The sequence below is a fragment of the Natator depressus genome, chromosome 3 (assembly GCF_965152275.1).
Source record: "Natator depressus isolate rNatDep1 chromosome 3, rNatDep2.hap1, whole genome shotgun sequence".
Lineage (NCBI taxonomy): Eukaryota > Metazoa > Chordata > Testudines > Cheloniidae > Natator > Natator depressus.
In genome coordinates, this window is record NC_134236.1 from 76,393,854 (window position 1) to 76,407,144 (window position 13,291).

Genomic DNA, 13,291 nt, shown 5'->3' on the forward strand with positions numbered 1-13,291 from the left:
TGTGACTGAAAACGCGTTAATTGGCCACTCTACCTTGAATGGTCCCTCAGACTATGTACTAAATACTTATACTAAACAATCTCTTCTACCTTCAATTTAGCTGTGATGCTCAAAGTACCTTTCCCAGATCTGAAGAAGTTCTGTGTGGCTTGAAAGCCCTAACCAACAGAAGTAGGTCCAATAAAAGATATTACCTCACCCACCTTGTCTCATTAATATCCTGGGACCGACATGGCCACAACTACACTGCATATTTCGCTACTGTGCATTTTAGATTATATGTTTATCCCAATTGATTTCTCCCTCTCTCCACAGGCACCATAAGCACCAACTGCTCCCTATCCAGCTGCCAAAAACTTCAACAACTATGGTGCAGTTTTACATTGCCAAAACTGAACAGAAATCATCGCATCACACTGAAAATGTGGAGACAAACTGACTATAAAAACAAGTAACACAGGGCCACTGTACTGATTAAATGAAGCTGCTGCAGAAGAACTTCCAGCACCAGGTTGCCACAGAAACCACAGGACCTTGCCACAGAATTTAGGTACAGCTTGGCTCAGAGCACATGGAGCCTTTATTATATAACATCTAGAGACCAAGATGTTCTGTAGCCGTATTTGGAGGAGAGGCCCTTATGCATTTCCTCAAATCTGTCAAAGTACAAAAGGAATATATTCCTGTGGGCTGCTAGTGCCAAATCAACACATCTTCTGCAAGTATTGCAGAACTGTTGCACTTTCTGATGTAAGCAGCAAGTAGAAATGTTTGGATGACTTTTCATAGCTACCTGTGGCATTTTGGCTGGTTCACTGCTGGATCAAATGTTCTCCAATCAGAGCAAGAACAGCATTCATCATGGCTAGCAACTGGAGAAGGTCATCAATCAGTAGTTCAGGACTTTCACTGCTATGACAGCCATGAAAGCCTTTTGAGCAAACAAGTACTCACTGCCTGCTAGAGCCATAAAAGGACCAGAATTACTGACTGGTAGTGGCAGCAACACTTCTTTCATTGGAGGCTGTCATCTGAAATTCTAGTAGTGTCATGTCCATGATCTTCTGGCCCAAAGGCACATCACACACAATGATTCAAGCTCATAGTCCACTACTGACATTACATTACAGTCCTAGAAGGGTGACTGTATTTTGGACGAGAAGTTAAACAGACATGGCTGCCTCTCACACACAGCTTGCCACGTAACAGTTAAAGATTCCATAGCACTTTCACTTTCATCTACCACTGTTTGCCCATTCTCATGGTTTGCAACCTATGTGATTCTCCTCAGATTCCTCATCTGTCTTTCATTTTGTGATTTCTTATGTTTCACAGAAATCGGATTTGCCTGCCCATTGACAGTATTCACATGCTATTTTTGACTGAAATATACTATGCCAAAAGTTGCCAAAATCTTGTTACTGAGTGTAGGCAAGTATTTTTAGACTAATGGCAAGGGTCTTTTATGTCAGACTGACACCACTGTCAACATACAGTTTCACAAAGCAAAAGTAAACTAACCTACCTACCTCCCACCCACCCAAGAAAAGAAAAACACCAAGATAAAAGAGGGTAAAACTAGTTCACTGGATGTTATTGAGAGAGCTCTTCCAGTACTATTTAAAAAAACAAACAAACAAACAAACTAAAAACAACCCCACACACCTCCACGAGCTCTGGTGCACTGTCTACACTGGCACTTTACAGCGCTGAAACTTACAGCGCTCAGGGGTGTGTTTTTTCACACCCTTGAGCAAGAAAGTTGCTATGCTGTAAAGTGCCAGTGTAGACAAGCCCTTAGAATTGTGGTTGTGGAATTATTATACTGTGACCCACAAGAGGTCACACATCAAGCTGAAGGACTGAGAGCCGGAAACTCATGAGTGTTAACATCTGCTATGACACTTTAACTCGCTGTGTGGCCCTGAGCAAGTTATTTAACTAACCACTGTTTTGCTATTTGTAGAGAGAATATTCACCTACCTGACAAGGATTAGTTAATGATAGTAACAGAATCAGAAATGTGAAGTGCTATGAAAAGTCTGTGTATTAGTGCCATTTCTCAGGAAGTCAAAGACAAGTTGCCAAGAGCGTAAGATTACATCCAATTTTCTTTTTTACATACAGGAATGCCCCAATTTGTTTTTATGACACATGTCAATCCCAGATCAAGGAAGACTTGTTCTGCTTTAGACATTACCAGCAAAACCCAAAAGACAGGATGCTGTACTGCCACAGAACTCAAGGGGAAACAAATCTACAGAATAACAGTTTTACAATATTTCCTGAAGAAATCTGACAAAATATTTACAAATGGAGTAAATTAGAGTAACTTCATAAGGCATATTGTGCAACTAACCTAGCATATTTGTGCCTCCACTTTAAGAGCTAAAAAAGAGCTTTTTTTTAAAAAAAGGACTGCATTTCAGCACCTCATGTGAAATTATGATACTTGTAGACAAGCTGAGCAATGCAATGGATACAGTTTAAACTGCTCATCCTTGCTAGTCAAATTACTTTGCACAAAATTACTTTAATTTTAGGAAGTTGCTTATTTGTGTCTATACGTCATATGAAGTCACGTGAATCATGTCCATCGGTTTGATGTAGAGTTAACTGCAAGATAAAGTGGATGCTGCTCTAAAACCTGGGACCAAAATTAAAACAATTCTTGCTAAAATACAGCATGTAGAGCAGCACTGGTGATTCTAATATACCAAGTATCAAACTAATTAAGTCTCTTCTTTGGATTTTCCTCCAATCACCACTATCAGCTCTCAAACTTCAAATATAAGATAAAAAAATTCATGCACTTCAGGAATTTGTGTTAAGTGATTTTAACAGGTCACAAGAGGCATGCTGAACACTATTACTTAACCCTTCTCTCCCTCCTTCCCAGCTGAATGGCTCCAGAGTAATTCCATGTAGGCTGTGGAATTGCAAGCATGGCAAATGCTAGGATGTCAGAGAAGAGTGTGAATCAGCTCTGACAACAATGAGCATCATGGACCATGAAAGAAAATCAATTTTTAAATAAGTGCATTAACTTTCTCTGTTAACTTGACTAACAAAGTGAATGGAATCTTCTTAGTTAAATCTGTAGTCCACGTTTTAATCCAACAAATTGTGACACTAATGTTTCGTTATTATTAGACAACTGAGAAGTTACTTCAGGTCAAGTACATTTTCCCATTTTGCTATTTTTGTTGTACTGTATTTCTTAAACAACTAAACTCAATTAAGTCATCTTAAGCAAATTGGGGGAAAAAATACCCCACAAACACACAAAAGTTACACTCTTCCAAATATTATTACAAATAAAAAGTATTAAGACAGGAAACTGAGTTTCATAGGGCCTTTCTTAAAACACATCTAAGGTATAATTTTTTTCCACAGGGGACAGGGAAGGGTCCAAATTCTCACATCATGAAACCTACTTCCTCATCCTTCTCCCCACCCTGCCAATGCCTTGTGTGGCAACGAGACAATACACAACAGCAGAATGATCAGTTAAAAGTAACAAGCAATTTGGTTTCTTTCTGTGAAGAAAGTTTCCTGTAACTTCATTCCTGGGATTTGACATTTTTGAAGACGGGACCCTCCATGGGACACAGAGCCATGTGAAAAACCCACACCCCTGAGAGACATAGCTGTACTGATCTAGAGGACAGCGCAGACAAGGCTAGGTGGAGGGAAGAGGTCTCCCACCCACCTAGCTACCACCTCTCAGCGAGGTGGATTAACTACGCCTGAATGCCTGCGCTGCAGTGCAAATGTGCTGCCGTAGCGTTTCAAGAGCAGCCATGTCACTGGTACAAACCCAGCCCAGTTTGGTAGCCAGGCAAGTCGCCATCTGATGGCAGCTCAGCTGAAATACCATGAACTACGTCTGATGGGCTCCAAGCACCCAGTGTGGACAAGGTCCAGCCCACGAACAGCACCTCTGGGTCTGCCCTGGCCCGGGCCCTACGGGCTGAATAACCCGCCGTCTCGCTCTAGCGCGGCGGGAGCCAGCAGGGTCGAGCAGGCCCCTGAAGCCAACCAGCACCTGGGCCCCAGCCCATGTGTGTGCAGGGGGCAGGAGGGGGCCAAGGCGCCTGCGGGCCAGCAGCGTGGGCGAGCCCCAGGCCCGGGGACGGGGACGGGCAGGCCGCTGCTGGCCCCAGGGAAGACACAGCCCGAGAGCCGGGCCCCGAGGCGGCCGCCTCCCTCCCGGGGCTTCGCCGCGCTGCGCCCGGGTCGCAGCTACCCCGCGCCCGGCCGCGATTCCTCACTCACGGGCTTCTCCCCGACACGCAGGCAGCGGCGACAGCAGCAGAAAGCGGCGGAAGAAGCTGGGCCCCGGCCAGGGCCGCGCCTCCCGGTCCCGCCCCCGGCCGCGCCGCTCACACCCACCTTCCCTCCCCCTGGCTCGGGGCGATCCAGTGCGGGAGAGAAGGCGGGAGCAGCTGCTGGACCGCTGTAAGGTCTCCTGTGTAGCTTAACTATGCCAGTGGGAGAGAGCTCTCCCACCGGCATAATTAAAGTACCCCCAATGAGTGGCAGTAGCTATGCCGGCAGGAGACGCTTTCCTGCAGACATAGTGCTGTCCACACTGACACTAAGGTGCCACAAGTACTCCTTTACTTTTATCAGTGAATCTTGTCAATCGGGGGGTGTGATTTTTCACACCCCTGACAGACAAAAGTGATAGTACTGTAGACATAGCCTTTGTGAAGACTCCTAAGTGGAACAAATTGCAGGATCTGGGGCTTAGACTGTAAACTCTTCAGGGTAGAGCTTTTGTCTTTGTATGTGTTTGTACAGGGTTTAGCACAACCTGGCCCTAATTCTGATTGGGGCCTTTAAGTGCTACTGTATCAGAAATATTAGATAATGGTAACAGTAAGTGCTAAGTGTTATTTGGGGGGGGGGGTTGCTCCCCTCTCCCACTGAGAAGACTAGCTGTGGCTTCATCTCCTCTTACTCTTTATGTTGAGCCCTTTGGAACAGCTGCTAGTTCCATCAGTCCTATTTCTGCCAGCGTTCTTTTGTTTATAGAGGGTCCTGTCATTACCTGTAAAATGAAAACAATAAATGAATCAGTCAGAATGATATCTTTCATACGTATATGCATTTCATATCATAAATACTCTTGTCTCATATTTTAAAGTCTGAATTTTATCAGCATAGATTGTACATTCTTTGGGTTGTTTTACCAAAGGTATTTAAAAAGAGGAATTATAGAAGTATTTTATTCCAACCCATATCATGTTAAAGCCAAAAATCACAGAAAACTGCAACCGATCTTTATATTTTTATTCCTTGCCTCTAAAAGTCAAATTTGCAAATGTCTGTCAAAAAGGATACCATATGGAAAGGCTAGCAGAAGGGCAACTAGTGAACCAGCTATATGTGCCAGTTTCAATTTGTCACACTTCTCATTTCTGGGAAATGCTTTATCCTTGTTTTAAGCATGAAAACTCTCATAAGGAACAAGTTAACAATACATTCCTCAAAATACATCCTTTGTGAATGGAAAAGAAACAATATGCCTCTATTTGCATAACTCCATGTATGGAGAGAAAGGCAAAAACCCACAAAGTTATATTAAATTATTCTAAAGGATCAGTAATTTTAGCAATAATCCAAGATTCCCCAATAATAACATCATGGGTTACAAAAAACATACTGAAATATCTTGCAGCTACAGATGCATCAAAATAATCTTTTCCTTAATACAATTATAGAAAATGTTGGTTATATAAGCCCAAGTCCTCCAAAGACTTACACACACACATACTTAACTTTACACACCAGTACTGACATGCATAAAGTTAAGCACATGCATAAAGGCTTGCCATTAGAGAATTTGGGCCGTAGGTATGAAATACTGGTTTAAAACAGACATTGTTTAGATTGCCACTCCCTCCCCCCATGCCAAATGGCAGCCTTGTCTTTAAAGTGAATCCCTAGTATACAAGGCAGATAATAGACTAAAATAGACTAATTATTATTATTATTAGAGCACAAGTGGTAGACACATACATGACATTATTTCTACCTCAGGAACATACAATCAAATTAAGATGTACACACTCTTCAGACATAAATAGAAGTACAGGTATCGACTGAGATAAATGCCAGAAGCCAGATACTGCCCTCAGTTACACCAGTGCAATCCCACTTACATATGTGGTTGTAAATTTTTAGGATAGCTTTTTTGAGTGCTGGGTTTGGCTCCAAAGTTACATTTACTTTTGTATTTATCAGATCTTTTTTTAATTACTATTTCAAGTCTTTGCTGGTTTTGGAGTATTTGAGACATTTGTGGAAGCTTCCTTTGCTTAATTATGTAGCAAAAACTGTACAGTATATGCTGACTCGCCTGAGACTGAAGACAGTGGTTGAGTTTGCAAATTTCATAAATAAACTTGATGGTACTACATATGCAGTGATAAATCTTTTGTGTAATTCACCTACCTAGGCTGCTGAACTCAGATATCTGGGGTGAAAAATGTCCATTGATTTCAATGCGACTAGGATTTCACCCCTGATTTTCAGTAAGATCCTGCTTTTTACCTAATTTTACAAATAGATTTCCTGGCAATAGGCGGTCAAGTGAAATTTGCCCAAGATCACACACAGAATGAGTAATTTAGGCCTGTTATGCTTGTGTTTAACCACACCAGTAGTCTCATTAAGGTTAATACACTACTCACATGTGTAAAGTTAAGCACATGTGCAAGTCTTTGTAGGATTAGTTTTAACAGATTTTGATCCTGAGATCTTTGTAAAGTTTTACCATGTTTAACTTTGCAGGATCAGGATCAAGTCCAGTCAGAAAAATTCTGGAATTTGGTGCATAGTTGGTAATAAGGGACTTTGATAATATTCTGTGATGGTCATTTATCAGTATAACTATTTTGATTTTCCTTATTAATTTTCAGGTCTTTTCACTCAAAATAAGAGGTTTGTGGAACTTTTCTGGGTTAGCAGGTATTAGAACTCTCCATAACAGCAAGTGATTTCTTGACACACTGTAGCAGTTTACAGCAAGGACCATACTTTTGTTGTATGTTTCTGCACAATGGTCTGCAGCTTCTGAGCACTACCACACTACAAATACATAATAATACTTAACAATTATTCCATGTGGGCTATAAAGAGGGTGGTATAGCTCCCTCTAAAGAGAGAGCTAGAACAAAGGAAGTTCTGGAGGTTGATCCTAGGGATAACAAATTTCTGTGAAGAAATTTAGGCTTTTTGCTGTATTCTTGTTTATGAGTTATCAATAAAGTCAAACCCTATTAAAGGAGTGAGTTCATTGTCTTTGTGTTCTGCTGTGGATGTATATAAACTCAACCCAGTCACACTTGGGTAACTGAATAAGAGAGCTACCTGCTACTTGCATGTCTTAATTTTTTTAAACAAATGTAACTCACGAGTTTTGAGGTTAATTTCTGTAGGGTATCCCAAAGCGGGCTGCATACCTTACAGAAACAAATATATGTTCCCCACCCCAAAAAGCTTACAATTGAAGGCCCCAATCGTATAACTGGATCTGTGTTGGTGGACCCTTGTGCCCACACAGAGCCCTATTGAAACCAGTGGGACTTCCTGCAGACAAAAGGCTTCTGTTCAGACCCAATCATAGGATCAGGGACTAAGTTCAAATATGATACAAGTGGGAGTCCTAGATAGGTGAAAGGGAGATTGGTAAAAGAAAGACAAAGGTACGATAATTGTTACTTAGCCATAAGTAATAATCACTATTAAGAAAAATTAGATGTTAAATATATATTAAATGTAGGAAGTAGAGTGCTTTGTTAACCCAGTCTCTAATAAGTAGCATGTGACAGAATTACATTAGTGAGAAAAAAAATCAGATGATTCTAAACTTTTTAGAGATGACTTTCTGGAGGCATCCTAAATTGTGCCTGTCATTACTGGTAGTATTGGTGCTTACGGTGATAGAAGTGAAACTGCTCTGTAATAATTTATGAACATTGTATATTGACCAGATTGTGGGGATGTTTACTGTATGAATATGTTGGTTTAGTTTAATGGGGGGTTATCAGGAAAAACAAGCAGGAAGGAAAACAGTGGCTCAGGATGAGCCACTTCTCAGCAAATACTTGAGGGTGGATGAGAGACAATGCCAGAACTGGAAGAGGCCTGGGAACCAGAGGAACAAAAACAAAACAAAACAAAAAACAAAACAGAAAACACCTGAGGCAGGGTTAAAAAGGTAGACCTTTTCAAAGAAGGGGTAGATGTTGGGGAGTTGTTTGGGGTAACTAGATTGATACACATGACCGTCAGGGGTGTCTGGAGAAACTAGGCTTGCCTAGGTCTCCATTACTAGATGGTAAGACTTTAGGTAAAATAGAAGTGTGTAGACTGTCCTAAAATCCTTTTTCTCTAAGGGCTTTGTTTCCACTATTAAAGCAAACAATACTCTGGTTTTAAGATGCCTGTCTGGTCTCAGACTCCTGAAGAGAAGAAGCCAACTGGAACTACTTGGTAAGCATCATCAATATGTAGTGTGCTGTATCTCAGAGTCTGGTCCAAGAGTGGAATTCTACCTCAGGAGAAGTAAGACACAAGGCCTGACACTGGAGGAGGTGCACTTTGAGAGACTGGAAAAGGAACAGAGATGCAGATACCCTGTATTCACGAAAAACCTATTCACCTAATTGTAGATTGCTTAAAAATGTAATAATGTAGTATACCTCTCTTTAATTCTGGTTTCAAGCAAATTCAATTAAATTTTGATTTACTTTTTCTTTAGGGTGATTGGAAGTCTTACTGTTTATGTAAATTACATATTTAAAATTATTTGCATATAAGACTTTATTCACAGCACTACAATGCAACCCTGCTTTTTCAACAGCTGCTGCTGATGGGCCAGATTATGATCTCAGTTGCAGCAGTGCAAATCTGGAGTAATCTCACTGAACTAAAAAACTGATTGGGATTTACACAGGCATAAATAAAATCAGAATATGGCCATTTTTTGTACTCATGCTAAATGCAGAGCTTACAATCTCCATGGAGATGGTGGTGGCTTTGTCTTCAAACATGGCATTAGGTTTAAGCCATTTTTAACATTGAAAAGAAGAAACTGAATATAGAGTTACTATTAGCAAGCAAAACTATGTTTAGTCACAGTTAAGGTTATTGCAGGCCACATCCCATTCCATCCCAAACCTTAAAAGTATGGAAATAAGAAATTAGGGTGCAAAAACTTGTGCCTTCTCTTCAGGGCCGGCTCTAGGATTTTGGATCTAGCAAAAAAAATTTTGGCCGTCCCCACTTTTTTTTAGTGCCCCCTCAGCCCCGGCTCCGCCCCAACTCCACCCCTTCCGAACCCCTTCCCCAAATCCCCGGCCCCGCCTCCTCCCCCAGGGGTGCAGCATTCCCCCCTGCCATTGCTTCCTGCAGCTCCCCCCCGAACCCTCTGCCCTAGCTCACCTCCGCTCCGCCTGCTCCCCTGAACATGCTGCCACCGCTCCGCTTCTCCCCCCTCCCTCTCAGGCGAGGGAGAGGCAGCGTGTTCAGGGAAGCAGGCAGAGCAGAGGTGAGCAAGGGTGGCGGGGGGCTCATAGGAAGTAACGGGGGCAGAGAGGGTAGAGGAGCTGCTCCCCACCCCAGCTCACCTCCGCTCCATCACCACTGCCTCCCCCAAGCACACCGCCGCTCGGCTTCTCCTCCCTCCCTCCCAGGCTTGCTGTGCCAAACAGCTGTTTCACGTGCGGCAAGCCTGGGGTTGGGGGGGGGAGAAGCGGAGCGGCAGCGGCACGCTCAGGGGAGTAGGCGGCGGCGGAGTGGAGGCGAGCTGGGGCACGTTTCTAGGGGCGGCATGGCTGGCGCCGCAATGCCGCCCCTAGAAATGTGCTGCCCCAAGCACCTGCTTGTTTTGCTGGTACCTAGAGCCGGCCCTGCTTCTCTTCCACTTTTATATTGCATCCAATAGTGTTAATAACACACTCCAGTGCTCCATAATGCTTTCACTTCCATCTCCAACACATACCCAAAAACAATACATCCCCCAACTTCATCAGACTTACACTGTAAAACAAATCCTTAACAGTTACTTCATATGCTCAGTGCTTTTACAGCAAGAGATGAGTACATCCTACTGTCACATTCCATCCATTTGGGAAGTTTATTTGCCTTAATTCTGCCAAGGTTTGAGAGATTTTAATTCATAGTCTGTTTTCCCAGCTCAGGGAACTTTCTCTTAGGTTATAAGGTTATTTGATAAGAGAAAAGGTCTCTTCTATGTTTTTTTAAGCTCCACAGGGAGTGACTGGCAGCATTCATATCACACCAGATTTGTCCTGAAGAAGAGCTCTGTGTAGCTCAAAAGCTTGTCTCTCTCATCACCAGAAGTTGGTCCAATAACTTACCTACTTTGTTTCTCTAGTATCCTGGGACCAGGATGGCTCAACAATACTGTACTGCACACAGCAGATTTGTTGTCAAATTAAAATTTGGTAAGTTTGCCTTCGCATACACATTTTTCATCATGGCTGAGAAGTTATACAGTTCTTCACAGACAAACAGTTACTGATCTGTAACTGATCTTATAGAAATTAGCATGCATTTGAGGGGGCACCAATGTAGCCAATGGGCTGGTTCCAGAGTGCTTCAGATTTCTTGCAAAAGAACTACAAAGCAAAGTGGGACAATGCAGTTAAAAAATCACCAAAATGGGCAATTTTCAACTCATTCTTTCTGAATCAATTAATTTTTAATCAAACCACCATGAAAGATTTCAATAGTATTCAAAGCTTATATTCTGTTTTGTGGTTTTTACCATTTAGTTTTTGTTTGTTGTAAACAAACTAAAGGTTAAAAGGTCCTGTTCAATTTTAACTCTGTAATGCAACCTTAACTCTAGTGCAGATACCTCAGTGCCATAAAAATGAAAACTCAGCATATCTATTCAAAAAGTGCAGTTCTACTTTGCCAGTGATGTCCTTTTTAAAGATTACAAAATGTACATATTAGCTGTAACAGTAAAAAGTTCATATCATTATGGTAATATGGAATAGTCAGTGTAGAGTTAAGAGTAAATTGTGTAATCTGTAATACTACATACATTAAACTGATATAGTGAATCCACTGATTCAGCAGCAAAGCAAAAAAGATTTAATCCAGCAAATAATTGATTTAATGATTTATGATTTAATCCAGCAAATAATTGCTGTCAGCCTAATGGCTATTACTATTTAACTGGTGGATACGCAGTTACATTCCGCCATGCGTAACATCTCCAGCACCCTGCGGCCGACTCCACTCCCATGGCTCCCAGTTCTGAGCAATATTGCTCCTCCCGATATCAGATGAGAGGTTGCCACTGGCAAGTTACTGCAGAAAGTACGTGCCTACTCAAGCCTGCCGCTGCACAATGACCTTTTTAAATCACCAGCTGCACGTTTGCCGTCACGTCACCCATTATGGTCTCATCCTCCACGCCAAGATATTAGGTCGGAAACACTCTGGCAAGAGGAATGAATATCCGTTAAAATCTGCAACCAGTCCCTCGTCGCCAACCCCACAATTTGCCCGCCTGGTTTTGACCTGCCCCGTCACCAAAGGTCCCTGTTGAACAGGTTCTAGAATGGGCAAGGTCTCTGTGCAGCCAACCAGTATCGCTGGGGCCTTTGTGACAGCCCTTTGTGCAGCTGTGGTGCAACACAGATGATGACGCACATTGCCAATGAATGCCTGCTGACTAGGTTCAGCGGGGGCCTAGAAGAACTGCATCATGCCCCTGAAGATGCCACTGCTTAGCTAGATGACTATACACACACTAAATAAATAAACTACAGTATTTATAAACTCATCGAGTTCTACCTAGCCCTTAACAGCCCAATGGGTCTTCTTATGATAGTAAGCACTATGCCAGTAACAAGTGTTTGCAAGATTGACCCTTAGGTCCCCATCTAACTCTCTCTGAAGTCAATTAAAAGACTGCCATTGACTTCAATAAAAGTTGAATCAGGACCTTAATCAGCAAAGTCTCTTCCTGACAATTTCAGACATCTTCATACATTTTATGAAGGTAAGAATGAGGTAGGTACAATAAGAAAACAAAATGGTTGATCGTAACAAGACAACCACACTAACTTGGAATACAACCTAATGCTGAGTGTTGTCCTTGGCACTCTAAGCACTTTCACCAGCTTGACCACACCTAGCAGTGTGAAATTCTGGCCCCATTGAAATAAATGGCAAAACTCTCATGGATTTCAACTGGGGCCAGTATTTCACCAATAGTTTTTTGTGTACCTTCTGAGAGTCTGTTTGGACTTCTAGTCCCCAGCCTTACTTAATCCTGGGGGAATTCTGTGCCACTGCATGTGTGCATAATTAATTAGCTGCACATACTTTTAATTTTTTGTGCAGAAAAAAAGCTTCCCCTGGAAAGTTGCTGCAGTTCTGCCTTTTGCCCACCAGAGGGAGCTGTGGTGCTAGAACAGAGCAGCAGCTCCTGGCCAGCTAGGGACGAGAAATAGCCTGTACGGTAGTGCCTTCTTCACGGCTCCTGTCGGGCCAGGTCAGGAGACAGGGGATATGGGGAGATAGCGTGGGGCTGCTGCGGGGTCAGACAAAGGCTCATAAGGGCTAGTGGGGGAGGACAGACTAGAGAAGGAGCTGAATGGGCATGGAGGCACAGGGCCACAGGGAGGAGGGAGATGCAGGGTCACATGGTGATGGGTGAGGGAGTGCAGGGCCACATAGGGACAGGGGTGGCTGAGTGGGGGCACAGGGACACATGGGGATAGGGTTGGAGTGCAGGGCCACATGGGAATGGGGGAGGGGATGTATGAGTGGGGGCAGAGGGACACATGGACGGGGGTGAAGGACACATGGGGGTGCAGAGACACATGGGGACAGGGGCAGATGTGCCTGACTGAATGGGAGAGGCTAAGGGTCAGCCAGGGTCTGCATGGGGGAAGCTCGCTAACAATCCCTCTGCACCCCCAAAAAACACCTGTTCCATACTTTTCCCACCCACATCCATCACCCCTCCAAATTCACACCTAGGCTCCTTCCCAGAAATTACTTCCCTCTCCCTCACTCCTCTGTTATCCCTGACTCCCCCAAGCATTTGTATTGCTTCTGAGGGGCGCAGGAAATATGATTCTGTATTGTAGTGTAAATGAATTATTACTCAGAGTTCTGTATTAATATGCCTAGTAAGGAATCTATTTGTCAAAAAACATTTCCTGAATCTTTTTTGTTGTCTGTATTGTTACAGACATACTTGCTGACAGGTATTTTGAAATAAATGACC

The 13,291-nt window shown here is 42.9% G+C and overlaps 1 protein-coding gene across 2 annotated transcripts in view; it reads right to left on the reverse strand.

Annotated features, from left to right (window-relative positions):
* USP45 (ubiquitin specific peptidase 45) overlaps nt 1-4,403 on the reverse strand; it is a 101,979-nt gene extending 97,576 nt beyond the window's left edge. Inside the window, exon 1 of one of the 2 annotated variants that reach the window (XM_074948149.1) lies at nt 4,279-4,305. The gene's annotated coding sequence lies outside the window, so the exon portion shown is untranslated. Of the gene's footprint in view, nt 1-4,278 lie in introns of both variants that reach the window. The other variant, XM_074948150.1, reaches the window with a different exon arrangement.
* Nucleotides 4,404-13,291: the final 8,888 nt, after the last annotated feature.